Raw genomic sequence first — 22,962 nt, 5'->3', positions numbered from 1 at the left:
CATGCGGTACTCAGCATGGATCTCTTGAATATTTGGGGATAACTACTTTGACAGCCCCCACTGTGGGAGACCAACCTTGCATGTGACTGAGTCATGTGACTGGGTGCTGAGGCGCTCAGTCACAGAAATGTGACAGAGCTTTCCCCACCCTTCTTGGGTCCGAGGGTCCGTGTCTCGTGCCTGAGTGTGCCTTGCTACAGCCCCATGGGTGAAGCTATGCTCACCTGTTCCTTTGTAATATAACCCCTTGCCCTGTTTAGGATAGAATCTTCCATGGAAGTGTCTTGTGTGTGTCCCCTTCTCTTACTGTGCCCTTGGCTGTGGCCTACCTGGGTGTCAGTCAACCTGCTGACAGTGGACATCATGAAGATAGACTCAGCCCCCTGAAACCTGACCCCTTGCCTCATTTGAATAGCTTCTCCTCAATAAAAGGGGTCAGCACATGCGGGCTCTCTCTCTCTCTCTTCCTGCGGACCTTTAAGGTCAGAGGAGACATCACAGTGACCCCAAAGAAAAAGGTATTTGTGTCTCTTGTGTGGTTATTTCATGCAGCCCAGTTAGCCCAGTTCAACTGGAGTGACCCTGGAGCTTTTCAGTCTCAAGAACAGAAACCCGGCACCCTACTATTTAGAAGTCTATTGTTAACCTTTTAAAAAACGTTATTAATATTAGTTCCAAGGTTCAGGATTTAATCCATCATTTTCCAAAGGTTAGGCCTTGACCAACTTCAGGGCTCTGGGGCACACCACCAGATTTGGCCCTAGGTTTCAGAAGGACATGTAGCAAAGAAGAAAGTAGAGTCTGACTTGTGACCGATCCTGCCACACAAGAACCCAGGAAGCATATGGTCACCAAAGTGCAGAGAGCATGACTACGGTCACTGTGTTCCTACTACTCTCCTGAAAAGATGGAGGTGTGAATGCTGGCGTTGGGAGTCTGCCCCTGGAGAGGAAAGAACACAGCGAGATCCTGTGTCAGCCAGGCCTCTTTGGGTACACGGAACAGGAACCCTGCTCAGCCAGCTTACAGTTCAAGGAAAACAATGATTCAAGTACACAGGAGCGTTCAAGGCATAAAAGCAGCTGGGGTCCTTGGAACAAAACAAAGCCCACAGGAATGACGCTGTGACTTCTTCTTCTCTCTGGCCCCTCCACTTTTCCCTATAGGATGCTTTCAACCTTCTCTTTCTGAAGACCAGCTTCCTCTTCTTTCCACCCTATGGGTGGGCACGTCATGACCCCTTGCTTCACGGGGGACACTCTGGACCCTGGGAAGGAAGCCGCACATCTCTCTTGGTTCCAAACTCAAAGGGACCCATTGACCTAGGCAGGGTCGAGTGTCCACCCTTGAACGAATTCTCCGTGTCCAGAGACTGGGGTCCCTCTTGACCCAGATGCTCCTACCACGTGGAGGGAGCAGAGGATCAAGATACCAAAAGTGATGTTGGCCAGGGAATCCCTTAAGTCCCCCTGGGGAGAATCAGCTCCCAACACAACGGAGTGGAAGGGGGACAGTGCTGACCGTATGGCCGTCAGGAAGGGCATTTGTCAGAAATGCAGATTCTGGGGCCAGTCCCCAGTGCATCTGACTCTGGAGGTCCAGGCTGTAGCCTGGGAATCTGTGGTTCAAACGAACATTCCAAGGAAGGGCGACGGATTTCTGGGTGGGAGCCACAGCCGTTTAGGCTGCACTTCAAACTCAGGTTTATGCCCCTGTGTTATTCATTTCTGCTTTGGGGTTTATTACTCTTCCCACTTCCTTTCACTCGATAATTTGTACCCCTTCTAGGTTATTTAAGTAGAGACTTAATTCTCGGTTTTTCTTCTCTCTCCCTAATAGAGGCCATCAGCAGCAATACATTTCCCTCTAAGTACCAGGGTGGCAACACCCCATAAATTTATATGATATGCTGTGTTTATATCTTTGTTCTTTAAATACTCTGTTCTGAGTGTCTTCCCTTCCCGTGGCTTTATTTAGGAGTGTTTCTGACTTCCATGTGGCGGAACAACCCCTCGTTGCTTGGGAAATTTATGTCTACCTTCGTCGAACTGAAGGAGGAGAATATGTAGAGCTGAAGGTTTTTTTGTCTTTCCTTATTGAATAATTGTCTCCGCACTGCCCCCGTAAGTGATGATGGTTATGAAGAGTCTGTCCAGGAAAGCTAACTGGTCAAGTTCAAGATCTGGGTGTTGCTGCTCTAGACTCCACCCCCATCAAGAAAACCACCCTTGATATGTACAAGGCGCTGGTTGGTGATAAAAAGAGCAGGTCCTTGGAGCTGAATCTGGCTGGGCTTCTAATTAATTCCGTGTGACCTTAGACAAATGGCTCACCCCACTCCAAGCCTGATCCGTTGCCTGGGGAAATCATGAGTGGAGACAGGCATGCACTTGATACTTGATCTTTGCAGCATCCGTTATGCAGAGTTTGCCCTGGAGGACAGGCTGGGTTATTTAGATGAGTGAAGACATCAAAGAAGTTCTGGGAGGAGGTACAGTACCCCATATCCCAGGAGTGCACCACAGTTTCTCAATGAAATGGAACTGGTAGAAGATGAAAACGGTCCGCGGAAGCAGACAGAAGGTGGTGTCTTCTTAGCTGCTGTTCAGCACAGAGAAGAAGATGAGCACTAACATATGGTCACATTCTTCATCTTCTTCCTCTGTCTAATGCTTCCTTATTTTTTAAAAATAAGCTCAGATTCAATTCTTCCAGGAAGTTACCTGCCCTAACCCTAACCCTAACCTGTCCTACCTATACCATTGATTCCTGAATGCACAAACCTTTTTGTGCTGTCCCCAGTGTCATTACTTGATGCCCTGTGTGTCTCCCCGACTCTACCCTGAACTTCGTAAGGGCAAGCACTCAGAGGGTGCACACCCGATAAGGAGCACCAGGCGTTGAGGAGAGCCATTCACAGAGTGGAGCATGTGTCGTGGACAGGGATGTGGAATGAGGCATTTTCCCAGCAACAGTGGAGCACCTACTGTTTATCAAGCACTGGACATAGCAAAGAGAAGAAGAGAGTCATTATCCCTTGCAAAAATCAGAGTATGGACTTCTAAACACGTAATTCCAACAAGGTCAGAGCAAGGTGGTCATCAGTGGTGGAGAAAGCACTGGGGTGCACAGAGGACCTGGCATCTCCCCCCACACTGGCTGGGCAGAGAAGCTGCCTGGAGGGTGTGGCTTTTCCCAGGAGCCTGCAAAGATAAGGAGTTGGCAATATGCAGAAAAGGAGCAGCAAAAAGGCTGTTCCAGACACAGAGAACGGCGGTGAGATGCCAGAGAACATAACGGGTACGAGGAACGGTTGTCAGGGCCTGAGGGAGGAGTGGAAAGAGAAAGGGGCCACACCAGACTAGGCGGGTGCTGGGGAACCGCCCTGAGGGGTGGGTTTATGGGGGTCTCATGCAGTCAGTCAGTCTGAGCAGGATGACAGTGGCCAGAGCAAGGGTGGGGCAGGAGATGTGGAGGGAACAAGAGATGTGGAGGACATGGACACATGGACATGGAGACTGGCCACAAGGGTACAGAGAGAAGGGAGGCCAGGAATTGTGGGGACTCCAATGGTGTCATCCACCCAGAGAGGAACACTTGGGAAGATGGAGGTTTGCGCGATGGATAGAGAAGGTGGCAAGTTAGAATTGGACAGGTCACATTCTATATGTTACTGTGACACCTGAAGGAGACGATGTTCGACAACCATCAGGCTGTGTCATCATCATCATCATCATCATCATCATCATCATAATAATAATAATAATATTAATAATAGTGGCTCAATGCAGCTGAAGCCTCATGATACCCTCCAGGGGAAGGGAACTGAGGCACAGAGATGCCCAGGAACACTCAGGGTCACTCGGTCACCGAGTGGCAGAGACAGTTTCATACACAGACATTCAGGTTTCCAGAGCTCCTATGAGGAATCTGAAACTCAGGGGACAGCTGTCCCGAGCCTGGACATAAAACTGAAAAGTCATCTCCACCTGGACACACGGCCATTGAAGCCACAGGGAGGGAAGTGGCTGTGTTTCAGCCCGTTTTCGTGTTGCTGTGACAAAAATACCCAACAAGAACCACAGAGAGGAGGAAAGGATTATTTTGGCTCAGGGTTTCAGAGGTTCAGTTCGCAGTCAGCTGACTCCACACACAGCTCGAGGCCTGAGGGGAGGCAGAGCATCGTGGCAGGAGGGTGTGTCGGAGAGAAGCAGCTCAGGACAGGGCACCGGCAATCAGAGAGAGCTCTGATAAAATAAAAACCCAAAGGCTCTGATAAAAAAAACCCCAAAGGCACACCCCAGTGACCTGGCTCCTGCAGTCACACCTACCTGCCTGCACTTACCACGCAGTCAATCCATGTCAGTGGATTGGGTTAAAACAAAGATTAGGTGAAGGCTCCACCAGCCGTCATTCAGCTCAGTCATAAGAGGCAGCCAAGGAACCAAGGGTCCGACAGGGAGAACCGAGGGTCTGAGCAGGACCTGAAGAGCACGAGGTGGGGGCAGCGAGACTGGGGAGGAGCGGGCAGGGAGGAGGGAGGCAGCCAGGGCGGCGGGCTCCCCCCAGGTCAGAGGAAAAGGTGCTCCGGGGAGAGAAGGGGAGAGAACGGCACCACCATGTGCTGCTTGGAGATCAGCACGCTGTGGACTCCCAAGGGGCTGCTGGATGTGGAGTGAGGAAGGCACCAGTCACATGGGTAGGGTCGGTGTCTGTGGAGCAGAAGAGGGAAGGAGTCAGAGAGGGCAGACAGCGCTGGTGAAGGGAGATGACAGGTGAGAAGAAGACCTGGGGCTAACAGAGGCTTTTAAATAGTAAGGACAGTATAGTTATGATAAAGAGGAAGAGGAGGGGGGAGGAGGGGGAGGAGGAGGAGGAGGAGGGGAGGAGGAGGAGGAGGAGGGGGAGGAGGGGGAGGAGGAGGAGGAGGGGGAGGAGGAGGAGGAGGAGGGGGAGGAGGGGGAGGAGGAGGAGGAGGAGGGGGAGGAGGGGGAGGAGGGGGAGGAGGGGGAGGAGGAGGAGGGGGAGGAGGAAGAGGAGGAGGAGGAGGGGGAGGAGGGGAGGAGGAGGAGGAGGGGGAGGAGGGGAGGAGGAGGGGGAGAGGGGGAGGAGGAGGAGGAGGGGGAGGCGGAGGAGGAGGAGGGGGAGGAGGAGGAGGAGGAGGGGGAGGAGGGGGAGGAGGGGGAGGAGGAGGAGGGGGAGGAGGAAGAGGAGGAGGAGGAGGGGGAGGAGGGGAGGAGGAGGAGGAGGGGGAGGAGGGGAGGAGGAGGGGGAGAGGGGGAGGAGGAGGAGGGGGAGGAGGGGGAGGAGGAAGAGGAGGAGGAAGAAGAAAGAAATCTTCATTGCCATCCCCCACCCACCTGCCACCCACCAGCTGACACTCATTCCAGGGGACTTGCAGACTGTGGTCAGGTTCCCTCTTGGTCTCTCTCACTGTCCTGGGGTGGGGCTGGAGGGAGGCTAGGGCCCAATGATGTTACTCAGAAGGACCAGCTTCCGGACAGTCTGACCAGTTGAAGGAAACTTGAGTCTTCCCTTTGCCTGAGGTCCTTGGGTTGCTCTCCAGCTCTGGTCTAATTGCAATCTCTAAGTACATATGCCGTGTCCCAAAGTCAATATATAGAGTTAATGCAACACCAATGTAAATCCTCCTAAGCCCTCTAATAGAATTTGACAGCTCTGAGGATGGGACGGCTTGTTCTTTCAGGTAAAGAACCGTCAAAGGATTTGTCTTTTAATGGCAGTGAGAGCCGATCCCTTCTGAGCGATTAAGATGTGAATTGTCAATCACCAAAACCATCCGCGTGGAATTGGAAAACAGCAAAGGTCATTAGCAGAGATTCCTGAGATGGATTTGAACTCTGGCAAAAACCAATGTGAGGCCGGCAAAGGAACACGGTGGGAAAAAGAGATGGGTATTTAATAAATATCTCTGGGACATTTGGCTAACAGGCCAGAGGAGGCTTCATTGAAATTCATACAGCGTGCCTGTCAAGTTCAGCCCGTATCTTACCGTTAATGTGTGACAGACCTGGAGACAAGGAACTGGCATTGTCACCTCTGCTGCTGATGAGGAGATAAATTCCCCAGCCATTGAAGAAACAGATACCATCAGGGGCTCTGATGGATGGGTTCGAATATAGAAGAATGAAAATTTTTTGCGCCATGTTGTAATAAAAATAAATACCAAAAGGAAAGCTGTCGCATCCCTTATGTCTGTCGCAAACTCCTTCGCAGGCCTGCCGAACTACCCGAAAGAGATAATGGATAGGCGGCTCTGCGATTCCCCCGATAACTGGTCAAAGGAGAGGAACAAAATCACACCAGGAAATGAAGACGGTACATCATCACGTGGAAACAGGTGCAGTCTCGCCCGCCATGAAATAAAATTTAGACCCAAGCAACTTCCAGGTCCCGTGGAAAAAGTCACAAAATAAATAGGATAAAACCCAAGTTTGGGAGCCAGTGGACCAGGTCCTTCAGCCTTACTTTCCAGAAAAGACTGGACCTATTTCCATAAGCAATCAGGCAACATGGAGGAGAGAGGCTGGTCTCTGGCCCAATAATTCCTTCTTGGGTTAAAAAAAAAAAATCCCAAAAACTGGTATTGTTAACCCAAAAGAAAGGAAAGCATGCTGATAGCAGCATGAGAGCTATAACAACTAGAAACTTCCAACAGCCAAAAGGCCCAAGAGGAGGGGGCTGACCAGGGGGCTGAAATGCGGTAAGGCGGGGAAGCGCAGGCACGGTCAGAGCTGGCTGACAGGGAGCCCGGTGGGTCCTGGGAGCCTCTCTATGTAATATGCATGGTTGTCGTTAGCATGCACAGCACTGGTCTTCCTGGATATTGATAAGGAAAAGGCTTTGGAGGGGATACAACTCACTTAGATGTTAACGTTCATTAAGATTTTATGGTGAGTGGGATGCTAATTTGGACCATTCAATTTTTCATGGAGTATTGGCCATGTGCCCAACGGCGAGGATATTGAGATGAGGAAGAAATGCTTCTGATCCCTCAGGGCTTATGGTCAAAGGGAAGACAGACAGACAGACACACATGTGCACACATACACACATGCTGATCAAGTGTGGGGTTCTGTATTGAGGGGGAATCATGTGGAGAGGGAGGGGCTGGATGTTATCACCGGCCTTCACACGAGGGATCAGAGCGTCACAGCTGGGGGCAGACACCCAGGAGGGTGGTGTCCACAGACAGTGCCTGTCAGATCTGGGATGAATGTGTGTGTGTGTGTATGTGTGTGTTTCTCTCCCAACATGTCCCTCCCATTTCTCATCACTGTCATCCACCCCACACCAACCCCTCCTGCTCCTTGCAGCACACACCCTGTGGCTGGAGTCATCCGGAGCCATCGGCCCTGGGGGCAGCCGGCCCCCCCCACACACTGCATGCCGCGTGGACTCAGTAATTTTTAAGGCCAACTTAAACAGGGAAGGAGGCTTGATGCTTTCTGTGGCTGGCTTCCTATTCACAGTGGAGTGATCTTTCTTAAAAGGATGCTTGGATCAGATCCAGCCATGTCAAGAGGATGCATGGGACCTCGGGTGAAACGACTCTGTTACTATACTAGTTCCTGGAAAGTGCTGGATATGGAAACTGTTGTGCATAAGCTGAGTGGAGGGGAAAGGAATGCAAGAACCAGCCCTTCACCCGGCCCCCCCCCCCGTGGGAGGCTCTGATGGACATTAGCCGGGGTGTGTTCCACTGGGTGAGAAGCGCTGAGGGCCAGAAGCCAGGATTGCCATCTGAAGGTTGGTGTTTTGAAAGCTGTGGATGCTGCCGTCACTCGACAAAGAGTTCTGTTGGACAATGGATCACTTAGCCTTTAGAACCTCGTTTCAGAGAGAGAGAGAGAGAAAGCTGGGTGTTTCATGAGTGTTTCATATGAGGACATAAATCAAGAGGTTCTTGAGAATCATCAAAGGAGGGGCTTCGTGCAAGGGTCCCCTTCCCAATGCATCAGTACAAACTCACACGCTTGGGGAAAAGAAAAAAAATCCCTTTCTGCTGAGCTGACCTAAACCACCAGGCACCACCTTGCATACATCCAGGAAGCCACCAAGTGTGCCCATGAAAGCAGTCCCTTCGTCCTTGCCCTTCCCAGATGGCCAGGGCTTTTGAAGGAGGAGCCATTCTAGAGACAGACTGGGAGAAGAAAGCCAGGCCGGTGGGAGCACCCTGCGAACGGAGAGCCACTGTTTCCAAGAACAGTCATGTTGGGGGGACCAGGCTGGGGAACACTGGGGACAAAAGGCAACGGGTCCCAGAAGAGGACGCCTCTCGTGCAAGTTGTACTCAGCGGCAAGTAGAGCTTCACCTGGAGCAACGAGGCACTCACTGCGGGCACCTGAGCGTGTGCACAAGACGGCTGGGTCTGGGATGAGCCCTCAGAGGGAGGGAGACTCAGGTCAGCAGAAGTCAGGAAATGCCAGGCTCCAAGAGCGACGTGCTACCGGAAACGCGTCCTTGAGCTCCCATAGTTACCAATCGCTGCTTCTCTGGCCTTCAGACCACCTAAGCAATTGGGTTCCACTTTAAATAAAGTTTATCCAGATGATTCCATAATAAGGTGGTTGAGCCATGTGCAGAGTTGGCGTGGGAGAAGCAAAGAGTGGAGAGTCAAGGATTCTTCTCCAGGGCTCGTACCCGGGAATTGGCCCTGGGAATGGTGTGTGTCGACAGGGAACGAGCCTGGTACCTGGTGCCTGGGCTGAGGCAGGGCTGGCAGGGAGTCCCAATGGGTCATCATCACCCACAGGAACTCACAGACTGTCCCGCCACCTTCCACCACGCCGCCCGGACTCCCGCCCTGTGCCTGTAGTACTCTCTCTGCTTCCTCTTAAGCGGGCCTGCTCCAGGCAGGCTGGAGATTGGGGGTGGTATTATGCAGCCAAGACTGCTTGACGCTCACTAGAACCTACGTTGTCTGCATGCTGGGCGCGGCTGGATTGCGTTCCCCGGCCCTCGTGCCGTCCCATGTGGCCTGCTCATGAAGTTCTGCCCTGACCCAGGGAGATGAGCGGAAATACGGGTCCTTCCAGCACTTTCCATACACAGCCCTTTTTTTGTACACCTCTGTGCTCAGGTTCCTTTGTGGGGGGCCTGGAATGGAGACAATCCTTCCCAGGTCACATGGAAACCCTAGTCCAAGGGGACAAAAGATCCAGCAGCCTGAGGTCCAGAAACAACACGAAGGATGTCCCCCCGGGCTGACCCGACTTTGCACCTAGTTCTGCAACAGGGGCAGCAGGTCGACTTGTACTCGCCACGGTGTCAGGGTTTTGTGTTACCGTGGCCGGCGTTACCCTGGCTTGCTCAGACCGCAGAGTTGACCTTCTGCTGCAGGTGCTGTCTACACAGCCCTCCCCACAGAGGGCAGGCACGGCTGCAGGAGGCTGGGACTCTGGTCTTTCCATGCCTGAGTCCTCCCAGATGGGCCCAGCAGGGCCAGTGCCTGCCGTGGGTGTTCTGAGATGGAGGATGGATGTGAACACCCACCAGGAGGAGCATTCATTCTCTTTCAAGTGTCCCAGGTAGAAGCAAGTTGGCCTGGACCCTGGTGACCCCCCCCCGCCTTTAAAGAAGACCGTCTCACAGAAAGGTTGCTAACGGGACCCCTTTGGAAGAGCAGTGGGGGGTGCTTGCAGGATTCCCAAGTCCAAAATGCTGGGCTTCTGAGGTAGTACCCTACCCCGGGCAGAGTGGCATTCACTGCTGCCCCCACCCCGACACTGTGATCCACTCCCCTGTCTTATAATAAAAGCTCACACCCACCTTTCATGAACCCCCTCTCCTAACCTGTGGGCTTTGGGATGAGCAGAACCAGCCCCGGCTCCAGGCATAAAGAAGTTATGCGTATTCTCTAAGCTTAAGTTCAGGCCACATCTCTGGTGACCGTGATTATTTCTGGGGTAAGCAACCGACTTAAGCTAATCCAATCAGAGCGAATTCTGGGGTTTCTCTGGAAGCTACCAGGGAGAAAATCTTGCTCTTTCCTGCAGGCCTGGAAGCAGCCAAAGCTACGCATGTTCTTCTGCAGGCCTCTCACCCACATGTGGGGCTTGAGAATGGAATCACAAACAGAAAATGGGCTGAGAGGCAGTGGGAAAAAAACCAGTCCTGATCACCTGGCTTCAGCACTTAGATGCAGCTCTACCTGAAGACAGAGGGATTTCCAGGTTTCCTTTTCAATCAGCATTACCTGGGTTGCAAATTTTTTTCACCCTGAGTTTTACCAGCAAGCCTGGGTCCCCCCGGGGCAAGCCAACGGTGGGAGAGGCCTGATGTGCATGCTACCCCAGCCCCGGTGAATCATCCTACACCTCCCAAGCCTCCTTCCCCGGTGCTGCTCTTTGAAGAATTATGCAGAACGGTGAAAAATGGGAAACGGCGTAAATGTACAACAGTCAGGGGCTGCTTCAGTGAGCTGGTTGCCTTCGGCAGGGCATTTCTGAATTGCATGTAATAACATGGAAACGACTTCGGATCATGCCAGGGAAATCGGGCTAGGACATTTGAAATGGTGCAGTCAGCACGTACTCCACTGTGCGCTGCAGGAAGAGGAGAATCACAGACGGGAAAAGTGAAATACACGCTAAAGGCAATGCTTGGGCTGTGGGATCATTTTTTCTTCCTCTTCTGCTTTGTTTTGTGCATTCTCTTGGAGATCGACTTTTATAACGGAATGATGTTTTGGGTGGTGATGATATTCTACCTAGAGAGAGAGGGACAGAGACAGGATCCACTTCTGAAACAAAGGACAGGAAAGGGGGGCGTGACTACCCCATTGCCCAACAAGACACCTTGACCAGGCAGTCCAGTCCCATCCCAGGTGGTTCACTCCGCAGGTGGAAGGACTGTGGCAGATCACTTGTCTCTCTGGACCTCGGTCTCCTCCTCTGTCTTTGAAAAGGGATCAGAAGAGTCGTCGGGAAACGGGCCCAACCTCCCGGGACTCCACCTTACACTGGCCAAACAACTTCACCGCTCTGTCCTCCGTTCCACCGAGAAGGAGACCATCAACGCACTCTGCCGGGGCCCGTGGGGACTCGCTTTGGAAGCTGCGGATCACCACGCACAGCCAGAGGTTGTCTTGTAGAGGCTCTCCCTGGCTTGGTCCTGCCTCGGCCCATCTGCTGTCATTTGTACCCTCTCAAGTTAAGCCATCTGTAAATAGCAAGACAGCCTTCTCTCTGGTGGCCCTCTGGCTGTGCCTTTCTGCCTTCCATGTGACAGAGCCTGCTTACTGCTCTCCAGCAACTCAGCCAGACAGGTGGGAGCCCCAACCGGCTCCATCAGACTGGGGGCCCCAGAGGGGTCGTCCTGGGGGTGCAGAGTTGTAGGTTTTAGGAGTTACTCAATGAGACACACCCTGAAGGGCTGCCGTCTCTAAGTGGGGAGCATTTGAGACCCCTGGCCTGGAAATTCAGACCGAGGCTCTGAATCAGACTGCAGAATCCACTTCTCAGAGGAAAAGAACATGCAGTAAGTCTAGGAGTGGGTGCCAGAGAGGCCCTCACCTGGTCTGATCCACCTGTTCTTGGGGATGGATGGAGAGAGCACGGCTTGACCTCCGCAGTCTGGGAGCTGGTCAGTGAGGTCAGATCCGAGGCATGACTCCTGCTGGCCACGTGAGTGGGCCTCTGCGGGCCCCTGCTGCTCTCAGGCTAGCACCCAGCCTCCCTTGGCCTCACGTGGCCTGCACGGCCAGCCTGCCCCTCCCCGCTCCCCTGGACACGGCCACACAGAGCTACCGATCCTGGTGGCTCTGGTCTCTGTCGCCCAAACAGGAACAGGTTTCAGAGCAGAGGAGCCTCCGTGAACAGTTACATGGGACCACTTATGTAGTCTGGGGCTGCCCTGGACACACCCGGACCTGCATTCCCACAGGACAAGCCAGGTCCCTCCGCGGCATGACTCGAACCTGTCCCTGGCCTGTTTTCTTATCCCCCTCTTTCTGCTTGGCAAATCCCTCCTCATCCTTCAAGATGAGACCACGTCGACTCTGGGAAGGGAAGTCTCCTTGCCCCCTGAATTTTGCAAGCGCCATTCCTTGCCCCTCTGCAGCCAACGCTTTGGTTAATACCTTTATGATGGCATCTGGCAGGCCGTCTACGGTCAGGGTTTCTCAACCTTGCACTTATCGCACTTTGGGGCGGATCATACCTTGGGTCGGGAGAATGTTCTGAGCAGGATGGACATCATGCAGCATCCTGGCTCTGCACGCGGGTAGCCACCCCCCACTCAATATGACAATAGCTGAAAAGATGCCCCCAAATCACCCCAGCTGAGAGCCACCGTCGAGGTTGTGTATGTCTTTCCTTCTACTATGTGGCAAAGTCTAAAAGGGTATTTTATTCTCCTCTGCCGTGGTCAGTTCCCAGGTTGTAGAAACTGTCTACTGAATGGAAGCTTGAAGTAACCAAGTACCCGCCAAGCTCATCTGTCAACTCCATTGCATGCACTCCCAATCATGACCACTAGAGGGCAGAAAAGGCCTGCCAAACGCGCAGGGCTGGGACGAAGGGCGCATTTCCAATGTGAGCCCTGGTCTCCCACCCCAGCTCTGGGGGCCACAGTCCCTCCTACCAGCTCCTCCTGGTCATCTTCCAGTATTGCTGATCCCAGGTCTCAGTCCTCAGATCTTCGTTCCTTCTTCAGGACTTTTCCTCCCCAGGGAAAATCTCATGCAGTGTCTGGATTTTAAATACCGTCTCTCTACCTGCCCATAGCTCCCCAGGGTGTCTCGAGTCTGGACATCTCTGCAAATTCCAGATGCCGGCCCAGTGGCCTGTTGGAATCCCACGGAGGACTAATTCACAGCCACCAGAACCTTAACACTGCAACCACCACGTCACAACCTCTAATGTTCCCCACCCTCCATCCCCCTCCCCCAAACCCCTCCCCCAAGGCCCCCTCCCCCAGAGCCCCTCCCCCAGGACCCCCATCTCAGAAGACAGCCGCCCCAGCTCCTTCCAGTTGCCCTGAACTTTGGACTCTCTCTGCCTCCCATTATCTACCGCCAGTCTTTCAGCCCACACTGTCTGTTGTCCTTCAGCACCCTGTGTGTCCCCCGCAGCACCAGCACCTGGGCTCTGGCCACCAGCTGCCTGGGCTAGTCACTGTGGCCCCTCCTCCTCGCCTCTGTGGAACCCACAGCAGCTGGGCGATCCTTTCCAGCCAGGGCAGCAGATCTAGTCCCTTCTCTGCTCCGGAGCCCACCCAGGGCTGCCAGCTCTCTCACACCCAAGCCGTGGACCTTACAGGAGCCGCAGGGGGCCCCTCCCTGCAGCTGCCTCCACCTCCCCTCCCCACCCACCCCCTGCCCCAGCCACACTGGGCCCCAGCCACACTCCACAGCTCCCTTCCTGGTCCCGCACCCCCCACTCCTCTCTCACAGTACCACCCAGCTCACTCCCCACCTCCTGCAGCTCCGGGTCCAAACACACCTGCTCAGCAGGGCCTCTCTGGGCCTGCTCCCCCCTTCCCCACCCTCTCCCCCTACTTTTCTCATCGCAGTGATGGTGAACTGGGTGGGATGAATGGACGTGCAGACAGACGGACACATGATGCATTTTACGTAGCTTCTTGTTTCCTCCCTTGCTGACTCGGGAAAGGGATGTGGAGTCTGGTTTGTTCCCTTGCTGCACGGCCCGCGGTAGCAGGTGGGATGGGGAAGTCATGTGCAGCAGTTAGCCATGGCGGGCCGGGGAGGTGGGGGACGGGGATCTTCCACCCCAGCTTTACAGCTTTCTTCTAGTGGGGCCACTGGCAAGTCTCTCCACCCCTATCTGCCTCAGCTTCACATCTGGAAGCTGAGCATGGAGACAGGGTGCACATGAAGTGGGCTAATGTGTGCAAAGGGCCTGGGGCAGGAAGGGAACTGGGTCCGAGCTGGTTGCCATCTCGTGGGGTGAGTAAGGACCCATCTGCAGAGAGGAATGTGGATGCTCAGAGGCAGTCCAGCCCCCTCGCTGATGAGAGATGGTGCCCCTATTCCTCCTTCTGACTCCACTCACATCAGAAGAGGGGTGGGCAACTCAGGAGTCCCTCCTTCCTGTGGCCCTAACTCTGGTCTCTGCTGCTGGCTGCCCCCACCATCAGGGTGGCCCAGTGCTCAACAGCCCCTGCTTTTGAACAGAGCCCAAGAGAGAACACGAACTCTTTCCCCCTCCTCCCGTAGCCCCCAAATCAGCCTGGCCTCTTAAAAACTGCTCAGTCAACAGAGCACCGTGGCACATGGCCGTAATCCCAGCAGCTCGGGAGGCTGAGGCAGGAGGATCTCAAGTTCAAGGACAGACTCAGCAACTTAGTGAGGCCCTAGGCAACTTGGCGAGACCCTGTCTCAAAATAAAAAATAAAAAGGGCTGGGGATGTGGCTCAGTGGTTAAGCGCCCCTGGGCTCCATCCCCAGTACCAGAAGGAAAAGAAAGAAGAAGAAAAAAACACCAGCTCAGTCAGGGTCCTTCTGACCTGAGGCCAACTCCACAGCTGTCCCTCCAGCCCACAAGGCCGACGGCACCTGTCTCAGACGCACTGGGTACCCGTCCACTTACCTGGTCTGATTGGGAGTCAGTGGGACCAAGCTGAGTCTGGGATCTGTCTTCACAAGCTCCCCAGCTGGTTCTTGCCTTAGGAAAACATTTGGGAAAAAATGCTGGTGCAGAATCCAACTAAGGGTAGGAACTCGGGTATCAGACTACTCAGGGTTCAGATGCCAGCGTCACTCTTTGCTGTGCCACTCTGAACAGGTTTCTCAACCTCTCTGAGCCTCCGTTTCTTTATCTGTGAAATGTGGGTGACGGACCAGCCTGTGGGGTTGCGTGAGGATCATGTGAAGTGATCCACGTAGAGCGCTGGGCACAGTGGCCACGCTCTGCAAGCGAGGCACTGCTGAGACCCAGGCTGAGGGAGTGGCTTCCTGGCCACATGCAGGACCTGGGAATCAGTGCACGTGGAAGAGGGAGACTGAGAGGGAGAACACTGCTCTTCAGAACACTGAGCCACCCTCCCCTACTGGTCCAGAGTTCACACATGCTGTTCCCTGGATGTGAGGCCTTCCGTGCCAAGCCCTCTTCACCCGACATGGCTAACCCCGGCTCCTCCTCGGGGCTCTGCTGAAACCCCACGCTGCAGGAGCTTCTCCGCCAGCCCCTTGCCCGGTCTGCCTGGGTGTCCTGTGAGCACCCTCGGCCAGCTGCCCCGAAGCCCCCACCCAGGGTGCCAGACGGCCCCCAGCCCTGGGCTGGCAGCGTCCTGCTGTCCCACCCCTCCCACACCACCCCCGGCTCCCGGCTCCTGGTGGAAGTTTCTAGAAGGGCCTTTCACTGGGGACACTCTGCCTGGTGTCTCAGCAGCCCCTGAGCCTTCTGCACACTGCAGGCCACATTCCCCGGGAGGACACAGGTTCACAGTGACGGCCGGGTCCCCCCTGCAGACTGTTCACAGGGAGTGGACTGGGAGCCCCAGGGCTGGTGGCCGAGGTCAGCAGAGGGGCCTGTGCCCAGGGACCCAGGGCTTCCTAACAGGAGAAGCCCAAGGTGCAGCGGGGAGGAGCAGGGCGAGGGAGAAGGGGACGAGGACCGGCCAGAGCAGCCCGTGAGCAGAGTGAGTGGCCCTCAGCGGGGCCGAGACAGCCAGCCTGCCAGCTCCGACGCCCCATGAATATTTAACAGCCGTCAATATTTAATTAGTGCAGACAGATTAACTCTGAAATCGCACACTCCGGCCGCGCTCCTGGAAGGGGAGTGTTGGGAGGAGGGAGATGGCCCCGGGAGGACACGCTTCCCACCACATGGCCCCCGCTCTGCCCGCCTCCCCACGCCCCGAGGCCTGCCCTGCAGAAGATGCACACTCTAAAAGTCAAGGGGAAGCCGAGGGGAGGGCCTGGGGACAGTGGCCAGGAGCAGGCCCGTGGCCTCCTCCACCAGCCCCGGGCAGATCTGGACCCCCTCAGCCCACCCCCTGGCTGGGCCTCGGGGACACACCTGCCTTCCAGACGCAGGGGTCCGTGTGTGACCACCTCTGAGTCCACCACCCCGTTGTGCTGTTTATTGTGACAGCCCCAGGACCCGGGGACTTTGGTTCTCTGGGAGTCTCTGGGAGTGTCTTCCCATCGAGCGCCACCTTTGTGTTGAATGGAGTAACCCTGGACTTTGTTGTCACTCAGCTGGTCGCAAATGGCCACCATCGGTGCCTTTTGTTCATCAAGACATTTGGGCAGAGACTTGTGAACTGTCCCACCTAGACCCCGGGCTCTGCCTGCGTCTCTAAAGGACTCGGCTTTCCAAACTGCACCCCCTTGCTCCGCGCCCCTCTGCCCTTTATGCCTTGAGCACCCTCGGGCCCCTGTTCCTCCTCCCAGCCTTGACTCCGAGGACCCTTGTCCCCAGGATGACTTGATCCACGGTCTATTTTGTGATCACCTGTTGACCTTCCTGTCTCCCCCAGGCTGAGCTCCTCAGAGACAGAAATCAAAAGTTCTGAGCCCATCCTGCTTAACTTGGGAAAGGGTCCGTACCTCCTGGGTGCTTCGTGATTTGTTTTTAATTTTAATAAATCAAAGTAAAAAAGAGATCTTAGGCGGGAACTGGAGTGCTCCCGAGGCACACTGTGTAGCTGGCTGTTGTATTGGTTAGCTACTGCCGCGTAACAAATGACCACCAAATCCTCAGTAGTCTGAGTCCGTGAGCGTTCATCCTCAAGAATATTCAAGGCAAAGGGGTTTGGATTGATGTGACTTCAGCCAAACAATGACGCGTCACGCCACAGAAGCTGGGAGAGCTCCACTCCTCACAGAAAGACAGGGACGGTGACGGCTGCTCTGCTCAGACCCCCTGGATGGTGGGCTAACTGGGGCGTGTTCCCCTCGTGGCAGAGGAGCAAGAGGAGGCCAACACAAACACCCCTCTTGTCCTCCCCTGTGTCACGTCACTGACATCTTGATGACCAAGGGAGCCACGTGGCCAGGCTCGAGGTCAGGAGGCCAGAAAGTAAAGTCCACTGATGGTGGAGCGTCAGGAGGGTCGACCAGGCGTGTGAAGGTCACAGGTGGGTCCCCGTCACTCCGTGCCCAAGACCCCCGTGGCCCAGCAGCCTGACCGCCTCGGGTCTGCGGCCCTGCACGCCTCTTCCTCCCCTCCCTCACCCTCACCCAGGGCCCTGGAGGCAGCTGGTGACCAAACAGCAGACAGATAAGAAATGGGGTCAGAGAAGCCATGGGCCTGAGCGCCCGAGGCGGCGGGCAGACGGAGCCGAGAACCAACGCCAAGGCCCCACGGCAAGGCTGGGTGAGAGAAGGACTTTGGATCCCAAGGACCCACCTACACCGGAGGACTCGACCCTCAACCCTGGCCCCTCTCTTCCTCCTCAACGTGTAAATTCCCAAATCTTCTCCGAACACCTTGACGTCAAAATCAGACAAAAATGACAGCCCCCCCCCCACCCCCACCCCCGTCGCCCGTCCAGAGAATCCCAGGGACCCAGGACACAGGATGTCCGGAACTTGGTCGGATCCAATGCCGAGGGTTAGAAAATGCAACTGGAAAATTAAAAAGCATCTCCTCTGGACTCTGCAAAGGTTGGGTTCAAAACCCGGCGCCACCCTTGGCTAGCCAGCTGAGTGATCCTGGAGGGTCCCACCAATTTCCGAGGCCTCTACTTCCTTGTCTGTAAAATGGGCTGATGGCTGTCAGTCTCCACCCAGTGACGGGGGGTGACAGAGCTGAGGTCAGCGAGCGAGGCGCCCAGCAAGGCCCCGGGCCCCCACGCGGCGGAGCTCAGCACGCAGCAGCACTCTCTCTTCCGTCTCCACCTCTTGACTCTTCACTTACTCTGCCCCTCCCACCCCCCAAAACACAGCATTAAATTCCTGCCAACAGTCTCCTAATCCCTCGCTCACTCCCCCGGCCCCAGGGCCTACATCCAGGCCTGGTGATTGGGAACAGGCAGGCGCCTGATGTTTTTCCCGTCTTCTCTCCTCCCTTCCACCCGCTGTATTGACAAGGCCTGTCCCTCTCTCATTGCCCATCCCCGGGATTCCTTCCCCTTTCTTTTCCTTGTTAAAGACCAATTTTACAAAGCTCTTCAGAGGCCCAGCCATTTTTATCATCATCATTAATTCTATCTCCCTGTCACTTATCCATGGGTCCAGCAGCTTTCAAGCACCTCTTGTCCCCTGATTATTTGTAAAACGCCCTCCTTATTCCCTTTGGCGGTCCCGAGGCTCTCCGCAGCTCTTATTTCTTCCTGGGCCGCCCTTGGGGTTCTGGAAGCCTTGCTGACCCCGGCTTCCTCTCTGCCAGCAGCCAGCCCCGCCCCCGCCGCCCCCCAGCCCCTGCTCCCGCCCTCCCAGGTTCAGTCGCCACCCCCGGGGCCTGCCAGGCGGAACCTCCCTCAACACCGGGCACTTGGGAGGTCCCCTCTTCTGTACCCGCTCTGGGAACAGAGGGGCTGGTGGGTCCCCGTTGACGGGCAGAGGAAGGGAGCAGACAGGCCTGGACCGTCGTCTGCACTCTCTCCTTCCTGACCCGTCCCCAGGACCTGATCTGGACACAGGAACAGCTGTCCACTCGTGTTTTAGAACCAACATTATTTTAGTGTAAGTGGTGGATGATGCAATTCGTCCATCTTAAGTGTTAAATCACGAAGTTCAGTGACAGTCGGGAAATCGACTTATTCTCCATTACCAGAATCCTGGCTTAGAACCTTTTCATCAAGCCAGGACGATTCTTCATTTATGTTGAGTCCCACTTCCCACCCTCCTCCCTGGGCACCCACTAATCTCCTTTCTAGAATTGCCTTCTCTGGGGGAAACTCATAACAATAGAGCTACAGGGCATGTGGTCTTTTGTGTCTGGCTGCTGTCCTTTAGCATGTACTTGAGGTTCATCCATGTTGTAGCATGTATTTTATTCTTTTTGACAAATGAATAGCATTCTATTGCATGGGCATACCACATGGAGTAGTTTCCATTTCAGGCAACTATGAATAATGCTTGCTCTCTGTTTATGTGGTCAGATGTTTCGTTTTTCTTAGGTAAATATTTAGGAGTGGAATTATTAGGTCAGATGGCAATTTTATGTCTACCTTTGTAAGAAACTGCCCGACTCTTTTGCGTATTGACTGTAAAATGTCTTTCAAACCTCATCAACAATGAGTGAGAATTACCATTTCTTCCTGTCCTTGCCAGCACTTGTTACTGTACTGTTTTGACAACAACCACTCTCGTGTCAAAGTGGCATCTTGGGATTTTGAGTTGCATTCCTTAACGATGTTGAGCAGCTTTTCATGGGCTGGATGCATGCACCATTTGAGCAGATGTTTATATTTACGGGGCACCTACTATGTGGCCGAGCTCTTCTAGGGACCAGTGAACAGCACAGGTACAATTCTTCACGACACTTGCCCTCTTGTTGGGGAGACAGGTACCCAAGACCACAGACACCTCAGATGTCAGATTAGGGAGAAAACAGACACATATAAAATGATAAGGGGTTGAAACTTCAGATAAGAAAGTCACCAAGACTCACTAAGCAAAGACCTGGGGAGAGCAAGGTGCTAAGGAAGGACAGAGTTTCAGAACAGACATTGCAAAGGCCCTGAGGTGGGACTGTGGGGGACCCGCTAGCCAGGAGGCCACGTGTGATGTGAAGTCAGAGAGGGGGGATCAGATCTTGTTGGGTTTTGCAAGTCACGGCAAGATGTGTCTATATAAAAGAGAGAGAGAAAGAGAGAGGGAGAGAGAGGCGGAGAGAGAGAGGAGTGGTTGAATAGTTTGGAAAATATTCATGACACAATCTGACCCACATACTCACAGAGTCACTCTGGAGAAGGGACTCGGTGTGGAGTATGGGGACAGGCGGAGAAGCAGAGGGAGTGGGAAGACCCATTAGGAGACTTGGATGACCCATGACACCAGACACAAGGGTGACATCAGAATGGGGTGCAGACATTTTCCGTAGCGAGCTCACCAGATTTGCCAGTCAACTGACGGTTGTCTGGGAAGAAAAACAGAAAAGACAAGAACCACCTCTGGTTTTCAGCCTGAGCCCCTGGAAGCATGGGCTGCCACTCCCCGAGACGGGGACGCTGCAGGAAACGCAGGTCTGGGAGGAGAAGATGGGCAGCTTGGTTTGGGCTGGGGGGGGCGGGGACGCACGAGATTGGACACCCTCTGCAGACAGGGAGCAGGCAACTGGATGCACGCTCCAGAGACCAGGAGACGGAAGCAGCCTGGAGACCAAAAGGTGATTTTGTGACCCCCGTGGAGGTGTTTCGGGGATGGCTGAGTTGGACAAGGAGCATGGCTGAGCCCCAAGGCCCAGGGTGTTAGTGGCTATTCAGCCCCGAGAGCAAAACACCTGAGGAGACCCACTCACGGGAGGAGGAGTTCACTTTGGTTCCTGGTTTCAGAGACCTCAGTCCGTGGTAGGGTGGACTCCATTGTTCTGGGCCAGAGGTGAGGCAGAAGGTCACAGTGGGACACAGTCAGCTCACGGCAGGCAGCCGGGAGGAAGAGAGAGGAAGAGGAGCCAGGGACAAGGGATAGTCCCCGAGGCCACGCCCCCTGGACCAACTGCCTCCAGTTACGCCCCACCTGCCTGTCACTACCACCCAGGAGCCCATTCAAATCATTAATCCATCCAATGGATTAGTCCACTGGCAAGGTGACAGCCTGAAAGCCCCACCTCTGAACCTTGCTGCAGGGGGGGGGGGCTTTCAAGACATAAGCTTTTGGGGGGGCTCCTAAGCTCCCTCCCCTGAGCCTGAAAGCAGCTCCCCCACCCAGCTTGGGGTCCAGAGAACCAGGTCCGCTCTCCCTCTTTGGGGTCTGCCTTGTGAACCTGCAGACTCCACATGGAGCCAAGACGGAGGGGCCCCCCCGGGGGCGTGTCCACGGGGACTGCTTTGCACTGAACTGTGTCCCCTGCCCTAGTTCCTCTGCCGAAGCCCTGTCCCTGGTGTGACTGCATTTGGAGAAGGGACTCGAAGGGGGTGATTAAAGCTAAATGAGGTCCTAAGGACGGGGACCTGACAAGATGGGCTCTTGTCCTTTTAAGGAGAGACACGAGAGAGTGTGTGTTCCCTCTCTCCCCCACCCCAACCTCCACCACCTACCCTGCACCCCCACAGCCACCTGCAACAGAGGAAGCAGCCGTCACCAGGTCTGAAATCACCAGCCACCTGATCTTGGGCTTCCCGACCTCCGGGCCTGGGGGAGAGAAATTTGTCGGCCGGCTGGCCCCACCTATGATAGGAGATCTGGTTATGACCAACCCCAGCAAAAGAGGACGAGGACACGTCAAGCACTCAGGGGGGACACTGCCCCTGGAACAGGATTTCTGCACATTTGGGGACATTGCCACCAGAGCCCAGAATCTGACCTCTCACATCCCGGCTGCTCTTCCTGTGGCTCAAGAAGAGAGGCTGAAGCCTGCTCCCCAGCGGGGTTCTCTCCACAGGAAGAAGGAAGGAGGCCCTTTTACCTGTCAACAGGGCTCGTGACAAAGCAAAAGCCACCCGTTCTGTTCCACTTCCCGTCTACCGTAGCCGCGTGACTCATGCACAGACCATGACCACAGCCCACGCGAGGTCGGTGCTGCGCTCGGACCTTGCTCCATCCTCCAAGTGACCTGCAAGAAAACCTCTGGCCCCAACTGGTGACCTTGGTGGCTGGGAACTGCCAGCACTCTCCACGGCACCTAGCATCTAGCACTCTTGACCTCCCTCGAAGGACCTCTTTGCCCTTTGAACTTGGTGCCTTTCCCCCCCCACCCCTGCTGGAATCAAACCCAGACCTTGGCCCACGGTGGACAAGGGCTCCACCACGGAGCTACAGCCCCAAAACTCGATTCTCATCTCCGACCATCCCAGGTGTGGGAACTTGGAGCCCCTCACCTCTGGTTTTAGCTTGTGGTGTATCTGAACTATCTGGGGACACCCTGGGGACTCCTCATGGGTCTCTTCACCCTTTGTGCCTTCTACCCTTCTACCCACCTTGGGCTGAATATCCATGTCTCCACCCAAATCCTTGTTGAAACCTTAATCCCTACATGATGGTGCCTAGATTGAGCTCTGTCCACCACGTGAGGACACAGCAAGATACCAGTTGTCTGAGAACAAGGAGGCGAGCACCCAGGAGGAGTCTGGCCCTCATGGTCTAGGATGCCTATCGTCCCCAGCCAGAACTGTGGGAAATGAACTTGATGTTCAAGCCCCATCCGGGCCACAGAGATCTCCCCTCCTCTCCAGACCCCCGCCTCATTCTAGTCTGGAGGATCATCCAGGGGACTAAGCACACAGATTACAGATAGGCAAACAGACCTGACCTTGGAAAAGCAATGTCTCCTTCCCCCAAATTAGGGGGCATGTGGAACATCCTCCCTGTCACCCGGCAGACAGAAAGAAAGGCTATTAAACTTAAGCACAGGGTGGAGATATTTGAATTTCAAAGACTGTGCTAAGCAGGGAAGAAAAAAAAATTGGCCCCAAGATTGAGAAGGGAGTTGACACAAATGCTAAGTGACAAAGTACAACCCAGTCCTCCTCAGGCTGGAGGAGTGTGTGGTTCAGCAAAATTTTAAGAGAAAATTGGAGGATTCACAGAGTGGCTGGTTTTACAGACTTCCAACTACGGATGCCCACGAAACCAACCCAAGTCTACGGTCACGTTCTTTTCAGAGGGGAAAGGATAGTTTCACACACACACAGTTAAATAAATAAATAAAAGAGGAAGGAAAGGTCTAACCGTAACGGAGGGGGGGAAAAAAAGAAAAGCACAATCCTTCTGAAAATGAATGAATTCAGCTTGATGAAAAACTCACTCGTGTTTTTCTCATCTCGCCAAAGCTGATGCAAACTTTGGCAGAAAGCACTGGAGTGCTTGAATTAAACACATATTAATTCCTACAAAATGTGCACGATCCTATAAGTGTTCCAGGCTC

The sequence above is a fragment of the Ictidomys tridecemlineatus genome, chromosome 3 (assembly GCF_052094955.1).
Source record: "Ictidomys tridecemlineatus isolate mIctTri1 chromosome 3, mIctTri1.hap1, whole genome shotgun sequence".
In the NCBI taxonomy this organism is placed as follows: Eukaryota; Metazoa; Chordata; class Mammalia; order Rodentia; family Sciuridae; genus Ictidomys; species Ictidomys tridecemlineatus.
The sequence above is the reverse complement of the archived record's forward strand: the minus strand, read 5'-3'. Positions refer to the sequence as shown.